This window comes from Mesoplodon densirostris, chromosome 8 (assembly GCF_025265405.1).
Source record: "Mesoplodon densirostris isolate mMesDen1 chromosome 8, mMesDen1 primary haplotype, whole genome shotgun sequence".
Lineage (NCBI taxonomy): Eukaryota > Metazoa > Chordata > Mammalia > Artiodactyla > Ziphiidae > Mesoplodon > Mesoplodon densirostris.
In genome coordinates, this window is record NC_082668.1 from 76179533 (window position 1) to 76204051 (window position 24519).

General features: G+C 38.6%; 1 protein-coding gene and 2 non-coding genes across 3 annotated transcripts in view; 2 read left to right on the forward strand and 1 right to left on the reverse strand.

Moving 5' to 3' along the window:
- Positions 1-399: 399 nt before the first annotated feature.
- Positions 400-471, forward strand: TRNAA-CGC (transfer RNA alanine (anticodon CGC)). The gene has a single exon. It is a non-coding gene; the product is annotated as a tRNA-Ala (tRNA).
- A 287-nt stretch (positions 472-758) lies between these two features.
- Positions 759-829, reverse strand: TRNAG-GCC (transfer RNA glycine (anticodon GCC)). Its single transcript has one exon. It is a non-coding gene; the product is annotated as a tRNA-Gly (tRNA).
- A 3052-nt stretch (positions 830-3881) lies between these two features.
- Positions 3882-24519, forward strand: part of GPD2 (glycerol-3-phosphate dehydrogenase 2) — a 155297-nt gene continuing 134659 nt past the window's right edge. Inside the window, exon 1 of the mRNA XM_060106452.1 lies at positions 3882-3959. The gene's annotated coding sequence lies outside the window, so the exon portion shown is untranslated. The remainder of the gene's footprint in view (positions 3960-24519) is intronic.

Genomic DNA, 24519 nt, shown 5'->3' on the forward strand with positions numbered 1-24519 from the left:
CGCCTGCTGGCCCGTCAGTCGGCGTTGTAGGCGGGGCTCCACCCGTAGCAAAGCGGCGGGCTGAACGCCCCGCCCCCCACCTCTGCGTTCCGGGCCGCCTGCGCAGTCAGCCGGCCGAGGAGTCGAGCTCGGGCGGGCGTCTGGCAGGGCAGGGTACCCGATCCCTGGTCGAGCTCCAGGCATCCGGCAGGAGTGCTCGAGAGCTGGTCAAGGTTGCGGCCCACACCGCTGGCTGCGTGGAGTTCCGATACACCCTAGAAGCAGTTTAAGGCGGTGTAGGAAGGGTAGAAGCGGGGTGTCGCAGAAGCGCTCACCAAAATAGTCTTAAAACTTAACTATAGCAGTTGGAGTAGCGCTGGACTGAATGAATACCTACACCAGAAATACATTTTTCGGCTGGGGGATGTAGCTCAGTGGTAGAGCGCGCGCTTCGCATGTGTGAGGTCCCGGGTTCAATCCCCGGCATCTCCATACAGCCGCAATGATCTTTTAAATCTCAGAATACTATATGGCCCATTACTTTTTGCTCATATACTCTAGGGCCCCCAAAAACGTCTAAAAGAAAGGCCAGAGAAATACGGCAAATCTCAGGGAATCGGCAGTTTCGACTGCTCGAAGAAAAAGTGAAACGGGAAATTATCGTTGCTTTGTCTTTCTTCATTTGCATAAAATCAATGTGTCTATGTTTTTATTGAACTTCTTTTGGGGATCTGAGATGTGTAGGAAAGATGGGGTGAGATAGAAAAAATATTACTAGTTGCATTGGCCGGGAATCGAACCCGGGCCTCCCGCGTGGCAGGCGAGAATTCTACCACTGAACCACCAATGCACACAGAAAGAAAAGTTCTTCCATGGTCTACTAGAATAGATATTAACGTGTGTACTGACTCTTATGTTAATAATTATAAACTTATGTATTCAACATCAGAGGAAGCAATGGATTTTTTAGATTAAATAACTATAATAAAATATTGAGTTAACATTTACATAAAAATCTCATTATACTTACTTCTGTTGAACCTTATGAGGAGATTCTTTCCTCCGAAGTCGTCCTTGGTGAAGGAGGCAAATGAAAATTTTGTCATGTATACACAAGATTACATAATTACTTAGCTGTATCTTCAGATATTTAGATAATTTAGAACAACCACTCCCTTTTTACTTTTCTTATCTTAGCTATTCAGACAAATACATGAAGATATTTGTCAGGGATTGGGAGTAGGGATGACGGGGCACCAAGTTATAAGAGTATATTGGAACTATGAGATCTGAACAGGGAACTTTGGAGCATTGGTCATTGACAAGTGACCTAAATTCTCTAAACTGCCCCCTTCCTTCATAGTGAGAGACTTGATCCTGGGACCCCTTTCTACTCTAATAGTATGAGTCTGATCATTTACCCTTAGTTTCCATAAAGTGTAAAATTGCAAACCACACACCAAATACATATAAGGGGGAGAAAGTAAAGTGAAGGAAATTCATTCGTGGAAATGAGTCTAAATATAAGATGGAAGGCTCTGGATTTAGGCATTACTGGCCCTTTATCCCTGAGAGGGAAATTCCCAGAGATCTGCAGGATCTTTGATAGCCAAGAAGAATTTTTGGGGGGAAAATAGCAGAAAACACATAGCACTTACTATGTGCTGGGCTATGTAAATAGCATTACATATGGACTTCAACCCAGTGAAGTAGGTAATTTTATAATTACCCTAACTTAATAAATGAGAAAACTGAGGCTGTTAGAGGCAAGATTGGAACACAAGTGGTATCATGTTTAACATTTGGTTGCTTAGCCACTGTCCTGTTCTGCCTACAACAGAATAAATCACTGTGTAGTTACACCAGAAATACTGCATGTGTAGCTCAGGAACACTGTATATCAAGAGTGGAGTTAAAGAAAGATCATAACACACTGTTGAAATAATGTAAGAACTTCTACATCAAGATTTATTTTTAAGAACTTTTTTTTAGTGTCTGCATACAAAGCAGAATTTGAAGAAAAATACATTACAGAATTATAAAGATGTAAAAGATATAGAGATTAGAGAATCAAGAAATCTAGACTACAATCTTAGTAAGCCATGGAAGAACAAATTCAAATCATTTCACCTCTCAGAACCTCAGTTCCTTAAAATAAGAGAACTATAGGAGAGATGAGGTTTTAAAATTGCATTCTGAAGGACTCTAGCTTTCCAGAAGTGCCTCAGGGCCACTAGCTAGTGGGGCCTCACCTTCTTTTCCCGGGCCCCTCACTTCACCAGCTCATTCATAAACTCTCCCATTTATTTGCATTTGTTTGATGGGTTACAAGTCTAGAATAAAAAACATTGAAAAGCCCTCAACTAAATGACCTAAGTTTATTTGAATCTGAAATGTTACGATTCAAAATAAAAAAGCAATCTAAAAAAACCTCAGCATGAGAAACACTACAAAAATTTTAAACAGGTGGAAGGAATCAAATAAGAAGTATGATCTAATGGCAAACACTATTCGTGACCTCCTATTTTACTTTTTTTCTTCCTAAAAGTCTGGAAGAGGTTACCTAGCTCTAGGGACAAATGTGGTGCATTAAGCCAGTTATCCCATTTTCCTTTCCGAAGATTGAGCCGGGATGGGTTTGTGACAGTTCCTGCCAATGAGAGAAAAGAATGGTCAGCTAGGGAAAGACGGTGTGTATGGAAGATCTCTTTAGCCCTTTCTTGCTTGCTTGTAACACTGCCTTGTGAGGTATAATGGTTAGAGCTGCCCCAGCCATCTTGTGACTTGCAGGGAGACTGAGGATGACCCAGTAGAAAGAAAGAGACATTGCACCATCCTGGAATTTTCTCCAACCAGATTTTAGGTTAGGTCAGATAATTAAGGATCTTTATTGTTTAAGCCCCTTTGAACTGGGTATTTTGTTACATGCAGCCAAAGGCATGCAGGGCATGTGTGTGTGTGTGTGTGTGTGTGTGTGTGTGTCCAGCAGTTCATACACTTTCTGGTACAAGTCTTCTATTCTGTAGAGAATCAATACCTTGAGATATGGGTGAGGCTAACTTGCCTCTTCATCTCTATTTTTCTGTCACAGTGATAGGTCTACCCAAATATTTTCCCTTGCCACTGTGCTTAAATAGAGATGATATGTGACTATAGCAGGGGTAATCAGAGTCCTTACCAGAACTTTCTTTCCAGAGCTATAAGCAAAGACTATATTTTTGATGTGGTGGGCAAACAGGTTGAATGTATAACTGGGATTGTTTGTGGCCATCTTGCTTGTCCAAAAGAGTTAGGGACATACCCACCCCTAGTATGACATTGAGCCCCTAGAAGCAGCCATGCCTAACTAGAACAAATTCTGGATTTTGCGTTTATATGAGTCAGTAAATTGTCCTTATACAATAAGTTGTCTTTTATTTTTTAAGTCAGTTTGAATAACATTTATATTGCTTGCATCTGAACAACACAAATTGAGAAGTTATTTTACCCCAAACAGTAAATTTAGAGAACTCATTACTCCAGAATGTGCTATAGGATGAAAATATGAAAGTTTAAGAAAAGTTTAAAGAAATTCATCATCAGTGGTTGAATGACCAAGAGACAATAAAAGCCATACAAAAAGTTTGAAGGACCCATCCTTAGTTTGTTGGACTAGTATTAATTCTGTAGCAAAGGAAGCCACCTAACATTTTTTGAGCAGGGAAAGGATCAGAGCATTTGGAGAGATGACCTAGCAACAATGTGTCAGAGAAATGGAAGTAAGAGAAACTAAAAGTAGGGAATTCACCAAGGAAGTGGTTACAGTGGGCGTGGAGAAGCATGAGGTCTCTAGCATGAGGCAAGGCAGGAGGAAGAAGAAAAATGAATCTAGAAATCCAACTTAAGTGAGTGGGAGAATAGTGGTGTATTGTAGGGAAGTCAGGAGAAGAAAGGATGGGAAGAAAACGGTAGAGTGTTTACTTCTGGAAATACTGCCTGAGGTAAGTAGGGGGAGTCCCTTACTGGGCAGCTGATGCCTAGATCCGAAGAAATCAAGGCTCCAAGGTGGAGTGGGGCGTTGACTGTACAGAAGTGAAAAGTAAGAATGTAGATGTGGAGGGAATCACAGAGAGAGCAGAGAGCTGAGGGCAGAGCCTTGGGAAGGTCTATTTTAGGGAATGGCAGGAGTTGAGGGGACAAAGGGAGAAAATCAGGGGAGTGGGGTGTCTGGAATCTGTGGAGACATGGCTTCTCAGGCAGGCAGAACCCTCCCCCTTTGCTAATTCTGAGTGACACATCATGACAAATACTGGTATTACTGTGTTTCAGGGATATACTCTGAATTCACACCAGAGATTCTGTGGCAGGCGGTGATTTTGTCCTTGGTATGGTCAAGCATGTAAAGATCACAAGATGGCACACACTAACACTTTCCCTAGTCTGCTGGGCTCCCAGGCTCTGATGAGTGGCCCCTGCTGAGGCTGGCCGAGAGGAGGAAAGCAGGGAGTGCCGTGAAAGGTTACACAGTCACATATCTTAGGAAACCTGGTCTTTGTGACAGCCCCATGGGCCAGGCAGGGGCTTGTGATTCACATCATAGCACCTTGGGACACTTGCTCAAGGCACCTAGTCCTGGCTGGTGTTGGCTTACCATGGAAATGTGGCCAGGCTTACAGCTGAAGAAAGCAAACCATTTAGAAACAGAAGTAGTTCATAGAATGCATAGCCACCAAAGCAATGACTTTTTTTTTTTTTTTTACCTTGTGAGTGATTGTATTGATTTAATACACACAGCTTATTTCTGTCCCAGGTTACAAACTAGCCCTGGGGAAATGGTGGAACCAGTCATTTGGATTGCCCTTTACTGGCTGGGAATTAAATCATTACTTATTCCATTTTAGAATCATAAGTAGTACCCCAAGGCCTACTTTCCTAAGGATTAGAATCAAGGCATGGAAATGAAGAATACAGGTGTAATTCTAAGGTGCATGCAAGATGTTGAGAATGCAGCAGTTTTTCCTGGAAAGCTGTCACTGCAAAATCCTCCTGCTCTCGATATGCTCATTCCCAGTCCTCCAGCATGTCCAATTAGTCAACACATCTGATTCCCCCCTTTTATTTTATTTTATTTTTATTTGTTTATTTATTTTTTGCGGTACGCCGGCCTCTCACTGTTGTGGCCTCTCCCGTTGCGGAGCACAGGCTCCGGACGCGCAGGCTCAGCGGCCATGGCTCACGGGCCCAGCCGCTCCGCTGCATGTGGGATCTTCCCGGACCGGGGCACGAACCCATGTCCCCCGCATCGTCAGGCGGACTCTCAACCACTGCGCTACCAGGGAACCCCCCGGGAAGCCCCGGGAAGCCTCTTCCCCCCACCTTTCAAAATGGCATTGAATCTTGCTTTTCCTCCTCATGCCTATCCCTCCCTCCTACCTAGTGCAGACCCTTATCAGCTCACTCCTTGGGTTGCCTGGGAAACCCCTGGTTTCCTTTGCCATCCTGTGTACTGTTACCAGTTGAATTTTCTCCCTCCTTCTCCTATTCCTTCCCTCACTCCCTGCCTCCCTCTGTTTCTGATTTCCTTAATTTTTGAAAATGCAATCATTCCTTTATTGCTGGTTCAAAAATTGAATTAATTTCAAATCCATACAGAGTCCTCAGGCTATATGGGTGTGAATTCTTTATCCTTTTCTTGTGACACCCATCTCTGGATGCAGCATTTATTCAAATACTCTTGAGCTGTGTCACTTGGTGGCTCACCATCTAGGGGCAGTAGTGAGTGGCTTTCCCCTCCTTTCCCAAGGGCTCCTTCTTCCTCTCAAGTCATTTGGTCTCTTAAAATATATTTTTTCAGAAGTAACCCATGCATATGGTAAAAAAAACTCAAAAGGTGTAAGAATACACATTAAACAGTAAGTCTTAAAAAAAAAAAAAAACGGTAACTCTTCACCCCACCGCGGTCCAGTTCCTGGGTTCCCTTTCCTACAGGCAACCCGCAGTCATTCATTTCTTGTGTTTCCCTCCACAGATATTCTATGTAGATACACATATAGCATTCTACTTTTATGCACAAATGGTACAATACCATACACACTGTTGTGCTCATTGCCTTTTCTTTCTTTCTTTTTTCTTTTTTTTTCAGAAAAATAGATCTCAGGAAAATTTCCTTCTACATGCATGTAGAACTACCTCTTTCTTTTTCATGGCTCTATCTTTTTTTTTTTTTTTTTCCGGTACGCGGGCCTCTCACTGTTATGGCCTCTTCCGTTGCAGAGCACAGGCTCCGGATGCACAGGCTCAGTGGCCATGGCTCACAGGCCGAGCTACTCTGCGGCCATGTGGCATCTTCCTGGACCAGGACACGAACCCACGTCCCCTGCATCGGCAGGCGGACTCTCCACCACTGCGCCACCAGGGAAGCCCTGCTCTATCATTTTTAACTGCCCTTTACTGGCTAGGAATTAAAACCTTATTTATTCCATTTCACAATCACAAATGGTGCCCCAAGGCCAAGTTTCCTAAGGATTTAGGTCAAGGCAGGTAAATGAAGACTGCAGCTATAATGTTATGATGCATGAAGATGATGAGAATATCCATTGCATGGAGGTGCCATCATTACCTTAGCCAGTTCCTTAGCAGAGGACAATTAGTCTGTCTCTGATCTTTTGCTAGTGGACACAACACTGCAGTGAATATCCTTTAACAAAAGCCATTTTGCTCATGTATGAAACATGTACACGATAAATTCCTAGAGGTGCAACCACTAAGTCAAAGGGTAAGTGCATTGAAAATTTCAATACATATTACAGAATTACTCCCAAGAGAAGTCTGTATTTTTTTAAACAATGATTTCATTATATTACTCTTTTGCTCACCAACCTCCCAGTTGCAAACATTTTCTAAACCTTGCTAGATTCAGGTGCATCCTGTGCAGTCACCCAGAGCCTCGCACTTGGATGGTAATGGCACACACCATAGCTTGTATGCAACATGCAGAAGGAGTGGGTTAGATGTATTACAGAGCAACATGGATGCTCTCAAAAACATGATACCTAGTGAATAACGTAGGCTAGGGGAAAATGAGATATGACAAGATAAGTTACATACGTTTAAAAATAATGTATGTACAGCTTTCCTGGTGGCGCAGTGGTTAAGAATCCACCTGCCAATGCAGGGGACACGGGTTTGAGCCCTGGTCCGGGAAGATCCCACATGCCGTGGAGCAACTAAGCCCGTGAGCCACAACTACTGAGCCTGTGTGCCACAACCACTGAATCCCACACACTTAGAACCCGTGCTCTGCAACAAGAGAAGCCACCGCAATGAGAAGCCCACGCAGTGCAACAAAGAGTAGCCCTTGCTCACCGCAACTAGAGAAAGCCCACGCACTGCAACAAAGACCCAACGCAGCCAAAAATAAATAAATTTAAAATAAAATAAAACAATGTACACAAAACATGTTTTGTAAGGTCACATATAAACAAAAAGATGTATATTAAACACAATATAGTGATGGCTTATGGGGAGGCAAAGGAAATGGAATAGGGATATGGGGATAAAAGTGAATAAATATATGAACAAAACAAGAAAGGGGTGTGGTCCAATGATAATAATGAATCATGAACAGAAAGTATAAGTAACTCAACTCTAGACAACTGAGCTCTCCCCAGCTCAAAAAATGATGAAAAAGAAAAAGTAAAGCATATATGTTATAAAAATGCAAACAATACAGAAAGGTATAAAATTGAAAGTAAAACTTTTCCTCCATTCTAGTATTCCTTCTCTTCCCCATTTCCTAAATCCAGTTCTTAAAATTTTCAGCCACTAATAACTTCTTGTTTAACCTATCTCTCTGTATATCCATTTCAGCGTAGGCAGATCTGCCCTTACTATAATAATGGCTGAGTCCTCCATGGTAGAGAGAGAAAGAGAAAGAGAGAGAGAGAGAGAGAGAGAGAGAGAGAGAGAGAGAGAGAGAGAGAGAGAGAAAGAGAGAACATAATGTAATCAATCCTCTATTGATGAGCCCTGTTTGCTAGAATGTTTCTCATTTTTAACTTGATTTTTGAGAGTATTTGTATATAAACAAACCTCATTTGTATTTTCCTTTTTTTGAGCTCCTTCAGTATTTCTAGTCCCTGTCAAAATTTAGCTCTTAATTATTGACAAAAAATATTTATATGATTTACTCTTATTCATATCTTCCTATTACATCATACTTGTAGTCAGAGAAAGTTTTATACAGCTGTTTTGTTTTCATGATTGCTTTTCAGCAGTCCCTAATGCAATGTTGGATATAAAGTCAGTGTTCAGATATTCTGATTGATATTGGGAATTACATGTGCAAAGTAACCTACTCTCTAGTTTTGAACAAAGATGTCCATTTAATGGACATTTAATGGATTTAAATAATAAGGAAGATATGTTATAGGCAACAGAAACGATCTTCTAAGCAAGGAACAGAAGAGCTGGAACCAGCTATAACTTTATCAAGGCTATTAATATATCAAAAGGAAAAAAAATGTGTCTCTGGGAAGGGGTTGGGGATACTTGGCTTGGAATAGGGAGACACACTATAGCTATATGCAACTCATCCAAGGATGAGAAGGGCTCAGACTGTCATCTCTAGGTTACATTTAGAATATACAGTGTATGCTAAATAACATGAAAGGGCAAGAAAGCCTCCCTGACCAGGGGTGAATTATCTTCCAAACATGCTTTTTAGTTCAAAACTAGAGAGTATTCATGACAAATTGTAGTACAGTACATTACAGAAAGATCTGATTTCCCTGTGTTCGAACCGGCACATCCTGTGCCAACCCTGCGAGTGCTGGCACACCACAGAGCCTCTGCTCCCAAATTCTGGCTTTTTTTTTTTTTTTTGGTGTGTATTCTGTTGTTTCCTCGTCCTTATGGCCCTCAGACATGCTCTTGGAAATGATTCCCAACTTCCTTGCTTCCTGGTACTTCCTCTTGGGGCATTTATCTCCTTTAACCCAGTGCTCTGAAGGCTCAGTTCAGCTCAGTTCCTAAGGCCCCAGATTGGATGCCATAGGCCTAAAGAACAGGGCCAGGGCAATGTCTTAAATAACTTCGTGTCCCTTCAGCATTTTGCACAGATTTAGTTTCCTCTAAGCGTGTGCTAATATAATGGACAAATCCATCTTTTGAGTTGTTTGCAAATGCCTTGAACTTTTTCCATCCAGGATTGAGTCATCCTAGCACAGAAGCTGTGGAGGTAAGATATCTTAATAGAAACTTACAGATTTAACTTTGGTTGAACACTAAGAACCATTAACACATTTGTCTTTATTTTTTCTTTACCTTCATTTACTGCAAGGGGCTGGATTACAAAGTCATATACTGTTTGACTTTGTTTGGATCCTTTACATTCGTGACCATCTTATCTTGAGTTTATGCTTAAAAGGTTAATACTGCTATTAGTTACTTGGAGACCTCTTCACTCTTCCCCTTTCCTCTGTTATGTATATACAGTATTTACCCAGAAAGGATATTGCACTGGTGAAAGGAATATTTCATTTGGTCAATTAACTGAATGTCTAACAGACAAATTATTTCCAATTTAATGTGATTTTTTTCCACACTTCTAAGACTAATCCTATGTAGTGGAAGAAAAATAACAGGGTTGGTGAAAACAACTAAAACTGCATACAGTATTTTTAAGAAATTAATCTTTGTTCAGCTTGAACTAACAGCAAAATAATTACCATAAACTAGAACACTTGTGGTTAACAGATTGAGGAAATTAAAGTTTAAGTGACTTGCTTAAAATCCTTCAAAAAGTAAGTGGAGGGTTGGAAATATAACTCCAGAGCTTATATTCTTGACAAGTGGTCTATAATAGACTCATAACAGATTTACTGTGTATTTGATTTGTATAACTTTCCAGTTATTTTAAGTTCTATATATTAAACAATTGCATCGGTGGATATTACTAGCAGTTTTTCCTTTAGCACCAGGTAGCTGGAAGACATCAAGCTAATCAGATGTCTTCTACTATGACCTTAAGGGTCATTAAACCTGCAGTTGTTCCTCAGAAGGGTAAAGAATTCTAAATATAATTGCCATATTCTGACTTAATGATCCCATATTGTAGCACAAATACATACTATTAAAATAACATTCAAATGTTTGAATCATTGATAGGAATTCTTTCTATAGGATCCTTCATGGTCTTGAGGAATATTATGCCTGGCCAGAAAAGCTAAGTCTGCTCAGATACTAAGTAGTTTCCTTGGCTCAGTTTACTATCCTGAGTGAAAGTGTTTGCCCAAGTCAGTTGAGAACACTGGTTAAACAGAACACCCATGGGCTTCCCTGGTGGCGCAGTGGTTGAGGGTCCGCCTGCCGATGCAGGGGACACGGGTTTGTGCCCCGGTCCGGGGGGATCCCAAATGCCGAGGAGCGGCTTGGCCCGTGAGCCATGGCTGCTGGGCCTGCGCATCCGGAGCCTGTGCTCCGCAGCGGGAGTGGCCACAGCACTGAGAGGCCCGCGTACCACAAAAAACAAACAAACAAAAAAACCAGAACACCCAAAGCTTCTCCTACCAGTGTTGAGTAATAAAGAGGCAGGCTTTATCAGTCACCCCTTAGAAAGTACCTGTAGACAGTTGTATGGAACACCTGTGGCATGATATAATAGTTAAAAGTTCAGGATCAGGTCAGGCCAAGTTTTAAATCCTATTTCCATCTCAAGCTCTCTGAACTTAGGCAAGGCATTTACCTCTCTGTCTCAGTTTTTCCCTTGGTAAAATGTGCACACAGTTGGACTTACCTCTTAGGGTTATTGTGAGAAGTAAATGGGCCAACGCATAAAAAATTTTCCCACAGTGCCTAGCAAATAATAAACTTAGCTCAATAAATGTTAGTTATTAATAATAATAAATGAGAACCAATATTGCAAAACCTGCTTATAATCAGTATAAAGGTGAGTAACATAGTTATAAGGACCAATAAATACAAAACTGAGAGAAGAAACAACATAGTATCCAAAATATATTTTTTGCTGAGTTAGCCAAAAAGGCCGTTCTTTATTTCATCAATGTTTCATAGTCTTTGCTTATAGTTTTTGCAGCTATTTTGGTAGGGATGATGTCAAAAGTAATAATCATAATGGCCTTTTATGTTTATAGTATACTTATGTCACGAAGTTCTTTCACGGGCATTTTGCTTTGCGACAATCCTGTGACAGCTAACATTTCCTTGTTTTAATAGTGTAGAAACTGAAGGTTAAAAAAATAAAACTACCATTTCAAAGAGGCATAAGGTTTTATTCATTCTAAATTCCTGAATTTTCTTCCATGGGAGTGTGGAGAATGTAGATAAAGTGACCTATATATTTAACACAGTAGTGAATCAGCAGAAAGGATTCAATTGGATTTAGTTTGCCTCAGAAATTGTCACTTCGGTTTAAATAATTTGCAATGTTAAATTTAAAAGTTTTGATGCAAATGCACAAATCACTTGGAGACAAAGCTTGATTTTCCTTACAATTGAAGGATAGAGTCTTGATGTCATTCTTGCTGTTACTTAAATTTTAAAATGGTGATAAAAATATAGAGAACATACATCATGTCATTAATCTACTTTCATTTTAGCATTCTAAGTGAAACTGTTTTCAGAACTGATATTTTAAAGCAGACTAAAACATAAATAACATACAATTTATTGGTTACCTATGTTTCTAATTCTTCAAATTGTATCTAAACTGAAAGTTAAACCCAACAGTTCTGTAATAATTGATCCTAAAGCACAAGGAGAGAGAATCGACATGTGAGGTCAAACATTCACATTAAAATTTACGGAATAGACCTATTATCTAAAATTATTTATAATGTTTCTTATAGATATATCTAAGTGTGTTTCTGTCCTAAGGAATACATTGGTCCTGAATAGTCTAGATATTCACATGCTTTATGGAAAGGGTATGAACCGAATGATCTCAAGTTACTTTCTGGCTCTGTAGCTCTGTGACATTTCGGTGGCTTTATCAGCATCATATTATTGGTGAGCTTTATTAAAAAAGGAATCAACCTTTTACATTCAAAGTGGATGAGATCTAAAAACTTTTTCGGTTATTTAGTACCAGCATTACTTTAATGAGTACTTTACTCTTTAAATTATTATAATTTCAACACCATTTGTATTTTGAAAAACAGGGCATATCATCAATTATTTCATATATATTCTAAATAGCAGTGACAGTCCCAGAAGGGATCAGCAGGTCTTTAATATATGTTGTTAAATAAGAACATAAAGATATTACATAATATCTAACTAGATTCAGAAATTACATTATTATGATGATGAGTTAATGTGCTCCTATTTCCTCCATCTTTTAGACAATGTAATGGCCACACATGCTATTATGCAACTGTGGAAGAGTAGAGCAAGAAGGAAGTCTAATTCAAAGTCTTTACTTTTTACTAATTACTTTAGTCATTCATGAAATATTTTTTGAGACCTTTATGTGCCAGGTACTCTACAAGTCACTGAGGATACATCCTTGAATAAAACAGAAAAAAATCCCTACCCTCATGGCATTAACATTCTAAGTGGGAAGATTTTTAAAAGATGCAATAAATGGGAAAAATAAACCAGGGAAAGGGGTTATATAATGTTGATAAGGGACTAAAATTGTAAATAAGGTGGTGAGGGAAGGCCCCATTGCGGAAGTGACATTCAAGGGAAGATGTGTCAAGGGGGAAGAGTATTCTTGCAAAGAGAATATAAAGTGTAAACTCCAAGGTCCCTGAGGTGGAAGGTGCTTTTTTTTTTAAGAAGCAGCAAGGAGATCCTGTAGTTGGAATGAAACGGAGGCAGGGGAAAGTGATGGGAGATGAGATTAGGGAGATAGGTGGGCAGGTGGTGTCCATGGCGAGGAATTTGGCTTTTGATCTGAATGATATGGAATGTCACTGGAAGATTTTAAGCAGAGGAATGGTTTTACTAAACTGATATTACTTAACAGAAGTAGTCTGGCTGCTGAGTTGAGAATAGAGTGAATGGGGGCCAGAAAGGCAGCAATGAGTCAAGGTAAGAGGTTATTCCAATAATCCAGGCAAAAGATCATGGCGGCTGGGACAGATGGTAGCAAGGACAATGGTGAGAAGTAGTTAGACTCTGAATGTGTTTTGCAACTACAACCCAATGTTAGATGCTTCCAAATCTAAGCAAAATTCAGGCCCAAAGAGGCTGTAGTTTGACTAAGGACAGGAGCCAGTTACTGGTAGAGCTGTCATCAGATTACAGGTCTTCTTCTAACCCATTTTATACTTTTCCCAATAATCTCACTTGTATAAGAGTTAAAATAACTCATCCTTTGAAATCATATTGGAAAATGAAAAAATATTACTTGAATGTAATTTGGATTACGTGTGTTAGGATTCGTTGTTTAAAATTAAATGAAAATATGTCAAAGTCTCCACATGCTTTATATCACTTTGTTCTAAAGTTCAAACTAATTTGCCTGGCATACTGGACAGCTTAGATCTGGATTGATTTTTCCTGTTTATCCAAGTGGTTAACATCTGACTCTTTTCCTTCACTATTTATGAGTTTTATGAATGATTCTTGAGTGCCCTGTATGGTGCCAGATCCTGGAGATTAGCTAATACATGACTCTACTGAAACTTCACCTTGGCTGTCCTCAGGCACTGTTGGTCACTCCTTTGTACTCCTGAGGCACTGATACATACCTCTCTTGTAAGATTTATTGCCCCAAATGACATTTATCTGTTTAACAGACTTGTTTTCTCATGAAATTTTAAGCAGTTTGGAATCAGGATTAAGTCTTTTTTTATCTTCGCATCTTCAGAAACTAGAACCATGTCTCACGCATAGTAAGTGTTCACTGAAGGATGAATCAATCAATTTTACTCAGAATTTGGGTTTGGGATCACTTTCTTTCTTTTTTTTTTCCTTAGATCTCATTCTTTGCAAGGTGAATGATCAATAAAAAGGAACACTGAAAAGTTACAAAATAGTATTTGATTAATACCAGTAATTAGGTAAACTCTGTGAATGGTTGTATAAAATTAAACATATGCCAGAAGATGAAAATTACGATTGATTTGATGATTTGGAGCAAAACCTTGATGAATGGGCAATGATTTCCTATTTGTATCTTGCATATTCAGGTTCATAAACAAGCTACTAAAAATAAGGTTTGTTCCTTAATTTACCAAATATTCATTGAGCACCTATTACATCAGGATTTGCCAAATGCTGTTGGTTCATGAAATGCTTTTAGGTGCATGTGGACATTTAAATTTTTTCATTTATTTAATTTGTTTATATTAATGTGTAATTCATGGAAATTATTTCTTAGGGAGAAGTTAAATTTTTTTAAAAGTAAGTTGATTTGAAGAAAAATGTTAACTAGGGAAGCAAAAATAGTGAGGGGCATGTATAAATATTAAAAGTTTGAGAAATATTATACCATAAACCATAAAGTTACAACCAAGAGATTTCCAGAGACCAGTCAAATGGTCCGTGAAGTATTATAGCTGATAATGAAGCTTGATTTCAGGAAGAAATAGCATTTCTTTCCAGTTTTAATGAGAAAAGAATTAGCACTTCAGCTCTTTTTCTTCTTGTTACTGTTGGCTTTAAATTTATATATCTGAGTGACGTAAAGCCTCCTTACTGACTGATCTCATCTGGATCTCTCCCACTTCCATTCTGCTTTTCTTTTTTTCTTGACCTCTTTTGTCTTTTTTAATCATCCTTCTCCTCTTTATCATCAACAAGAACAAGTCTGAAGAGACAGAACATGGTTAAATTTTCATTAGAGAAATTTTACCTGAGTATTTTTTATGGTGAAATGTGCATTGAGACATATACTTTTGAGTACTAATCAAAAACTTATAAATAAGTGCTCTATGGCTCTGTGGTTAATTCTGTCTGTCTGCCTGCCTCTCTCTCTCTCTCTTTTTTCTTTTGGTTAATCAAAATCAAACATTTCTTTATTTAAAATAAACTTAGAGGATGAAAACAACCAAAGTTGCATTGCATCTTTAAGGTCTAACAAACTTTGAAACTTCTTTCTAAGTATATTTCAAACCCAAGAAGTGGGATACAAAATTTTTACTTGATCTAACATATATTATTTTTCCCTTTGGGTTATTCCAAATCCCACCATACCTATCTGAAATAATTATTTAACTATTTAGTGAAAATTTCAACATCCTAACAATGTTCAGATTTGATTACAAGATGGTTGTCTCCAACCAGATTCCTATAAGAGACTAGTACAATGAAATCTGTGACTCAACAAGGTGTATTTCTACCAATTTTGAACTTCTTAAAATATCAACTAGGAATGGTAAATAAAAGCTCCATGTTTTCCCTATTTGTTTTGTGTTTCAGCTACATAATTTTCTAATTTGAAAGGTTCATCAGTAGAAACTGACAAGAGGAATAAAACCAAACCCAATTTTATTTCATTTAGCATCTATTGATCATACTTCGAACTGTTTAAATCTTTCTTGCTGCAACCTCCCCTGTTAGAGATTGATATACGCATAGAAGGGGTTAACTAGAGAACTATGAATAGATCATTTAGATCTCATTTTTCCTCATCACTTTTCCTGGAATGTTAGTGAAGGAGTCTTATATGTCACTGGCTTATCCTTCTGGGATTTTTTCCCCCCGAGATTATTCAAGTGATTCTGGAAAGAATGTGAGACACAAGGCTTCTTGATGCATATTCTCAGTACCCAGTAGTATATGAATTCTTGGTCTCCCCAAAAACCAAATGGATGGGACTTCTACTTTTCATGGGAAATTTTTTCTATGTTGGATCTACTTAGTTTATTAATCGACAGTTAACCTAGGGTTTATTAGAATTTAATGTGCATGTGAATCATCCAGGAAAATTTTTAAAGTACAGATTCTGTCTGGTAGGTCTGGGGTGAGGTCTGAGATTCTGCATTTCTAACAAGCACTGAGGTAATGCTTTTGCTGCTTATACAGGAACTGCCTTTTGAGTAGCAGGGGACTAATATAGCAGAGTTATTCAACATGGCGTAATCTGAGGACTACCTACATCCAAGTTAGCTTGGGGTGCTCATTAGAATACAAATCCTTGGTCCCCAACCTGTTTTTACAGGACAAAATCTATGTAGGCACCTTTTACTTCTAGGGAGAAGCATTTTCATATAAGTGGTCCAGGTTATTTGTACATACATTAAATAAAAATAAAACAAAAAACAATCAACAACTTTGTATCAAGCAGCCCTACAGTTCTATACTTTTCCTGGAAGCAGAGAGAGGGTTGAGTGGGCATTGGAAGAGTGGGCTAAGAGGTAACAGTGGTTTGCCTTCCTTGAAAGTTCTGCCTGGTGTTGTGGATCATGAAAATGTTCATGTTAGCATTCCAGAAGGTGCTCCAACTCCTTAGCATATTGTCGAGTGTTGAAAGAAAAAAACCCTTATCCTTTATATCTTTTACCTTACATTACCCTCAGAGTTCTCTATAAAACTACTGTTCCTTTTTATTGATTTAGCCCCAAAGATGCCTGGGTTTAGAGTATGACCTCAGAACAACTTGAAGATAATGAGCTCACTCCTGTTGATGTCTTTCTCTCACTTTTCTTCCCACTCTTCTGCTTATCCTTTAACACCCAGCTCCAGTATCCCTTCCACCTGAAAGCTTTCCTTGGGCAAGCTAATAATAGGTGTTAAAATGTTTTTTAAATGTTCATCAGATTTGGCTCAATAATCCCACTTGAAGCATATATCCTTAAGAATCATTTGGACATGAATACAAAGATATTCAAAGCAGTGTTGTCTATAATACAGTTTGGAAGCCATCTTTGCAGGTCCTTGAATAAGAGATTGGCTGAATAGATTATATCTTCCCACTGAAATGCTATGCAGCCAGTAAAAATGATGATATGGATCATGTCTAAGTGTTTATTTTCATATAAAGATGTTCTCTATGTGTTGTTAAGTGAAAGCATATACATAATAGAAAACATTTGTAATATGTTTATAGCAAACTATTAACAATGGTTGTGATCTGAGTGATGGGACCATAGGGATTTCTTTCTCTTTTTTGTCTGTATATTTTCATGTTTATAAAATGACCATGGATTACAGTAGTAGTCCCCCTTATTCACAGTTTTGCTTTTCGCAGTTTCAGTTACCCATGGTCAACTGCGGTCCTAAAATATTAAATGGGAAATTCCAGAAGTAATCAGTTTATACTTAGTGGCTGTCTAGGTTATGAGATCAGATAGGCTGTTGCATGCTTGTGTTCAGGTAACCCTATTTTACTTAATAATGGCCCCAAAGCTCAAGAGTAGTGATGGTGGCAACTCAGATATGCCAAAGAGAAGCCATAAAGTGAGAAGTTGAAAGTTCTCGACCTAATATAGAGAGAAAAAAAATTATGTGCTGAGGTTGCTAAGATCTACAGTAAGAAGGAATCTTCTAACCGTAAACTTATGAAGAAAGAAAAAGAAGTTCGGGTTCGTTTTGTTGTTGTACCTCAAACTGCAAAAGTTATGGCCACAGTGTATGATAAGTGCTTAGTTAAGATGGCAAAGGCATTAAATTTGTACAATAAGATATTTTGAGAAAGAGAGACCACATTCACATAACTTTTATTACAGTATATTTTTATAATGGTTCTATTTTATTAGTTACTTTTGTTAATCTCGTACTGTGCCTAATTTATAAATTCAACTTTATAATAGGGATGCATGCATAGGAAAAAACATAGTATGTATAGGGTTCAGTAACACCTGCAGTTTCAGGCACCCACTGGGGTCTTGGAATGTTCCCCCATTGATAAAGGGGAACACTGTACTTTCATAATAAAATGCCTATATTAAAAAGAACCTTTTTTTGTTTATTTCACCATCACCACCAACAAAAATGCTTTCTTTGGCATTTTTCTTTCTAGAAAGAATAAATCATTCCCTTTTCTTATGCTATGTCAAAACCCAGCTCCACATCTACTTTTTGCTCTTTTCACTCTTTTATAGTTATTATTGTTTCAATTTTGTTTCTTTCCAACTTAAGCAAGTTGGAGAGTGTATTTTATTTATCTTTTTATTTTTAGGGCTAATGTGGTGCTCGGTGTGCCAGACATATATCCAAAGAGATTTATCTAATGAAAAAAGAGCTTTAAAATAGTAAAATCACTGTTCATCATTCTATTTTTCTTTACCCCTTTCCTTGTGCAGTAAATATTACGTGTTTGTTCCTCGTCTGTGCCTTGGCAAAGCAAGTCTCAACTGCCCTTTTATCTCCTACTGCTAAGAGCAGTAGCCACTAAGTGTAAAAAATCAAAACAAAGCACTTTCCCATCTCCCTGATGGAGTAAAAGCAGTGAAGCCCAAATAATGCTTAGTTACCAAAAGCAATGCCAGGTGTCTAATCGAAACGGTATTGATTTTAGCTAGTAAATAGCCCTTAATAAAGTTGGAACCTGGGTTGAATATGCAGTCTGGTAATTAGCTAATAAAGCAAACAAGGCCTGGAGAGAACGTGGTGCAGTTGGATAAACAGCAGCCTGTCATCCAGGAAGCTTTCCTAGGTCTAATACCTTCTCCTACAGAGGACTTAAGTTACCCGTAGGTCTCCATGCCTAGTGTTTTTAGCCATTAAATAAGGAAAAAAACAATAAGTGTATCATAGGGTCTGAGATATGACTAAAAGCAGTTGTAAATGTTTTACAAATATTACATGCAATAGAAATGCTTCCTGGAGACAGATGTTGCAATTTAATAATCTTAAGTGGGAAGGTTTAATAACTACTTTAGATCATTAGGATAATGTTTAGTGCCCTAGGATAATTATTAAACAATTCTCAGTTTGCTAAATTATCTGATACTCCAGAGAAATCCATAGCCTGATTAGTTCTCACATTATCTGTCAACTGCTCAATGAAACCGCAAAGCAGTAGAGGCCAGCTGGGAAAAAAGAAGAGCAAGGGTGAGAAAAGGACTGTGTTAGCCAGATGTCAGGTTGAGAAAGAAGAAAATCAGGGATGGAGGGCCAGAGCCAATGTGTAAGGAAAAGTGGTAAGGTGCAAATGATCTGAATCAGAGATGCTGATTAGAGCCTAGAGCTTCAGCATCAAAATGCATTGTATCAGGCCTGCACAGAGGTTTTGTTGCTGTTGTTGATTTGCTTTTAGATGTGGTTGCTAACATTTTCTTACGTGGGAAAAGCATTTTATATAAAAATCCCAGATTTCCGGCTTCTTTTGAAAATTCAGAGTATCTAGTAACAGTGGGCCTAATTCCTACATGACAGCAATGGACAAGAGCTGTGTAAAGGCTGCCCCATTTATTTTCTCTCAAGATTTTGATTATGAAAATCTTAAGGCTAACTGAAGAGTAGAAATACAAATAAATATCTATCCACCTACCTCTAGATTCAACAATAGTTAATATTTTTCCATATTTATTATAAAAGTAAATACCTATATACATTTATATTTTTGCTGAACCATCTTAAAATGGTTATATTACTTCATCCCTAAATATGTTAGCATGCATTTCTAAAAATAAAGACAGCTTCCTACAGAACTGCAATCTTACTATCATGCTGAAGAAAAAAATCAATCATCATTCCCGAAGGTCATCTTTACTCAGTCTATATTCAAATTTCCCCATTGTCCCAAAGTTTCTTTCAGATTCATTTTCCTTTCAAGCCAGGATCCAATTAAAACCTATGCATTGCATTTAGTTATGTCACATAAGTCACTTTTACTCTAGATCAGGCTCTCCCCCACTTGCCCCTTTTCTTCTATGGCATTGTCTCGTTGAAGGGGTCAGTTATCTTGGGGATTGGGATTCAGATCTAAAGGCTTGACTAATTTAGGTTAAACATTTGGGGCAAAAATAATTCTGAGGTGATAATGCAGACTTCATATTACATCACATAAGGAAGCATATACCTGTTGTCCTAGCTGGTAGCACAAAGTTTGATCATGAGGTTTAGGTAGAGCAATCTCTTTAGCTGTGGTATGCTCTCTCCAATTTGCCCCAGACCCACCACTCCTTGTCTTACATCTAGCCTAATTAATTCATTTTACCTTGCCTGGAAGGCATATGTAAAGGTCAACCTAGAGCCTATCACATGCTACAATCTGGACTACGTGATACGAGCACCTACCACTGTATCCCTGGAACAATAGAACAGTGCCTGGTGTATAGGTGGTGCTCAATAAATATCCATTGATTGACTAAAATTAGAAACACATAAGTTAGAGAAACTTGAAAGGAAGTAGGGTTTGGGGAAAAATTTGGCAACTCATACTCCTGCACTATATGTGGTTCAGAGAAGCCTGGTGCCCTTGGATATGTAGAGCAGATTGCAAAGGCTCCTGGCTCTAGGAAATGGTTCTTTATTTGAGCTGGACAGAAATGTATAATCCCAGTGGATAAATCAGAGAAAGGAGAAAGAACGAATTTAAAATTATGTGTGGAACTCAAGGGTTTGGTTACCTGGGCTTCCCATTTATGAAAGGCCCTGACGCAGCTTGGGTTTTCTGGAAGCAGATACTGAGACAGAGTATGACATGCAGGTTATTTTTAGGGATACTTGTGAAAAGAAGAGTGCAGAAGCAGAAGTGGACAGAGGGAGAAGTAGAATTGTGATGCAAGCTCAACAAAGCTTCATTCACCCCCTAAGGGAGTTCTGGAGCATACACAGCCCATTAGAGTTATCTCCCAATTATCCAGCTGAGCCTTTATACCCCTGCTTCACTCAATCACAGGGTAAGGACCAGTCCAGGAAAGGGATGGCCTTGCACGAGGCGGCGCTCTCATTGAGTTGGCAGCTGGAGATGCTTCCAGCAGCTGGTGAAAGAATTTCTGCTTGAAGGAGGATCTGGGTGGTGTGTCAATCCATCTACCACAGACCTCAAATTAAAAATTTTGCTCTTATCTCTAAATGAAGCTATAGGGACAATTACCAACATATTCCTTCTGCTAAGCATTAGTTGGCTAACTGTAACATTCAAATTATACCATAATTTTTTCAACCTTGTTTTGGTATTTCATCACTTATTAGAAAGCTCAAAAGAAAAAAAGGTCCAGGCATCTCTCAAATTTTGGAAATTTCTGGTATTGCTTGAATGTCCCACAAGGCAGAAAATTGAGCCCATTTACATGGCTGTAAATTGCTTTGGCATCTTGAATGACGAATACCCTACAAATGCCAGTGATGTACTGAAGGGCTAGCTCTACAGAGATAGATTGATGTTGGTGTCAAAGGAAAATAAATGAAGGAAGTTGTATTAGTTTCCTATTGCTGCTGTAACAAATTACCACCAACTTGGTGGTTTAAAACAAGAGATATAGTCTCCCACAGTTCTTGAGGCCAGAAGTCCAAAATTAGTATCACTGGACTGAAATCAGGGTCAGCAGGGCTGCAGTCTCTCCAGAAGATCTGGGGGAGAATCCATTCCTTGCTTCTTCCAGCTGCTGGCATTCCTTGGCTTGTGTCTGCATTATTCTAATCTGTGTACATGATGACATTGTCTTATACTCTTCTGTCTGTGTAAACCCTCCCTATTACTTCTTTCTTATAAGGTTATATGTGACTGCATTTAGGGTTCACCCTGATAATTCAGGAAAACGTCTCCATCTCAGGATCCTTAATTAAATCATATCTGTTAATACTCCCCATCCCCCATATAAGGTGACCTTCAAAGGTTCCAGGGAGGCCACTATTCAGCCTACAATAGGATAGCTTTTAAGTCTTCACTTTACCTCCTTAAGCCTGGGGATAATTTGCTTTCACATAGCTCCAAAGCAAGAATGTAAATTGTGTCTAAGGTGAGGAAAATCATGGAAAAGGTAGAATTCCACCCTGCAGCACTTTGAGACCCACTGTAGGAAGGCCATCTTTGTGAGGGCTGGACTTTTACTCTTTTTCAAAACTCTGTGAGGCTCAGTTTGATAGTGAAGAGCACATGCTCAGGAAAAAGTGCCTTCCTCCACATTTGACTATTGAAAGATATTTTTAGAACACACATACTCTAAATTTACAAGGAAAAAAATTGTTTTTTCAGATGCCCTGACATCAGTTTCTAGCTTTTTATCACATGTCAAGCTGTCTTAGTTCTCAGAAACTTGACCAGGGTTGAAAGTTAGGCAAGAAGGATATGGGATTATCTATTTACAGTGTGGTCTAGAGAATGTTAATAGACTTTCCATTAAATTTTCAAATTTCTCTTTGATGAAGGTTAGATTGAACCATTCTCTTCTTTTGTTTTATGCCCCCCAAAAGAGCTATTTAAAAAATAAACTTCAGGGCCTCCCTGGTGGCGCAGTGGTTAAGAGTCCGCCTGCCGATGCAGGGGATACGGGTTCGTGCCCCGGTCTGGGAGGATCCCATATGCCGCGGAGCGGCTGGGCCCGTGAGCCATGGCCGCTGGGCCTGCGCATCCGGAGCCTGTGCTCCGCAACGGGAGAGGCCACAACAGTGAGAGGCCCGCATACCGCAAAAAGAAGAAAAAAATAAATAAATAAATAAACTTCAATATGTAACTCAAAGATAACAGAACAAAGATTCTCTACTTTTCCATGGTTCATTTTTTGGCTTTGCATGATGCTTTTGCTGATAGAGGAGGAATGAAGGAGATTCCCTTTTGAGTCCAAGGTATTTGCTGAGGGAACAGCACCTGTTACTCTCTGGCCTATACCCCTGTGTGTAAATGGCTTTCCTCTTGGCTTGGAAGAAATTAGGTCATTGCCCACGTGCTTCAAGGCTGCTGAATTAAGACACAACATTCTTCTTATTTTAAAGCTAATCAGGCACAGGCATAAACCCTGTCCTTTGCTATTGTTGCTCTATTTTTTTGCTATTCAGATTCATTCGTTCAAAAAAAATCACATTATAACATTACAAACTGTAGTCAAGTTAATTTTAAGCATTTACTGCTGAGATTGAAGCCATCTCCAGGTTATGTAACAGGTATCCAGACACGGAACTGAACAAATCTCCAGTTTCTTGGGCTGTTTACTCTTGGCTTATTTGCCTCTTTCACTGAATCATAAACAGTTACTCTGAAGAACCCAATCCTCTATTTTGTTTCAGCTCCCACATCAGAACCTAATACTTTTTCATGTTCTCTGCATGAGTTATTTGGGACATATCTACTTGCCCACAACCTTCCTCCTGCTATTAAATAGGAGGCTATGTTCCAGAGACAACATTACTCAATTTATATCACCAACATTTGTTTTCAGTGCTGCCTTGTCCAAAGATCAAAGTGGATGCCTGCCCAAGGAAGTTCATACTTCCTTTACCCACAAGACCTTTACATCTAAGTAAGTTTCCTGGTGTCACTTTATATTGATGCCTTAAAAATTTATTTCAAGAAGACTTTCCCAGATTCTTATAAAGCAGAAATAAACCTTAAAGAACCCATTAAAATATGGGTTAAACCTATTAAAATATATTTAGTATTTTCATTTCATCTTTTCAAGGATCATATACTGTATTTTTACCTCATTCTTGATCCTAACTCTTTGAAAATCACTGATGTGGGAAGATTTTCTGTTGTATATTTTTAGATGTCTATAATTCTGCTTTTAAGAATTCAAGTAACAAGGAGGTGGAGGCCCACTAAATGATAAATGACCTGCTCTTATCTCCAAGCCCCAAAGGTACTTGTCCAGTCCTGTTCAAGGATTTAAGATTTTTCTGGACAGCGCTGCTAATCTTCTAGAAACTCCATATTAGTGGTTTTTTGTTTTGTTTTGTTTTGTTTTTTGTAAGTGGTAAACTTGAAGTCTTTGTTTAATGTTTGGTTATCTTCTTAATGTTGTAACTGTTGTTAACAATGGATAAGATTATAGGTACATTCAGTACTTCCTAAATTATGTAAAGTACTAAAATAATAGAATGGAAGAAAGATGTGAGCATACACAGCAATCGAAGCTCAGAACAAAGGTGTCTTGGCCCAGTATTGGACCATGAGTCAGAATGTGTGGGGTTCAGGGTAGGGAAATGACATTGGTGATACTTTTATCGACAATCTACATGTTAAGCATTTTACATATATTATCCCATTCAATTCCAGTTTGGCTGTTGCTAGCTGTGTTTTCTTGGGCATGTTACTTAACAATTTTGTGCCTCAATTTCCCAGTTTGTAAAAACAAAGCCAAACCAAAAAACTCATAGTTATTCAGAGTATTAAAGATTACAAGTACTTTGTTAAGACTAGTTCCTGACATAGAGTAAGTAGTATTGAATGTTTGCTATTCTCAATATATTCTCACTGATGAGGAAACTGAGGCTCTGAGCGGCTAGAGGTTAAAGAACTTAGAAGAGGATGGATTTGAAGCCCACACACTGGTCTCTATACCAAGCAGTTTCTCATTTTAGTCTTGGCTCTATGTCAGGCTAACTCTGTAACTTTAGGTAAAGTACTTAATAATTCTGGGCCTTGGTTTCATCATTTGTCAAACAAAAGTCTGTGAGTTAATAACATTTATGGCTCCTTTCAATCCTTACATTCCATAATTTTATTATGAGCTTTGATAACCAATGAACACTCAGGGAAAATGT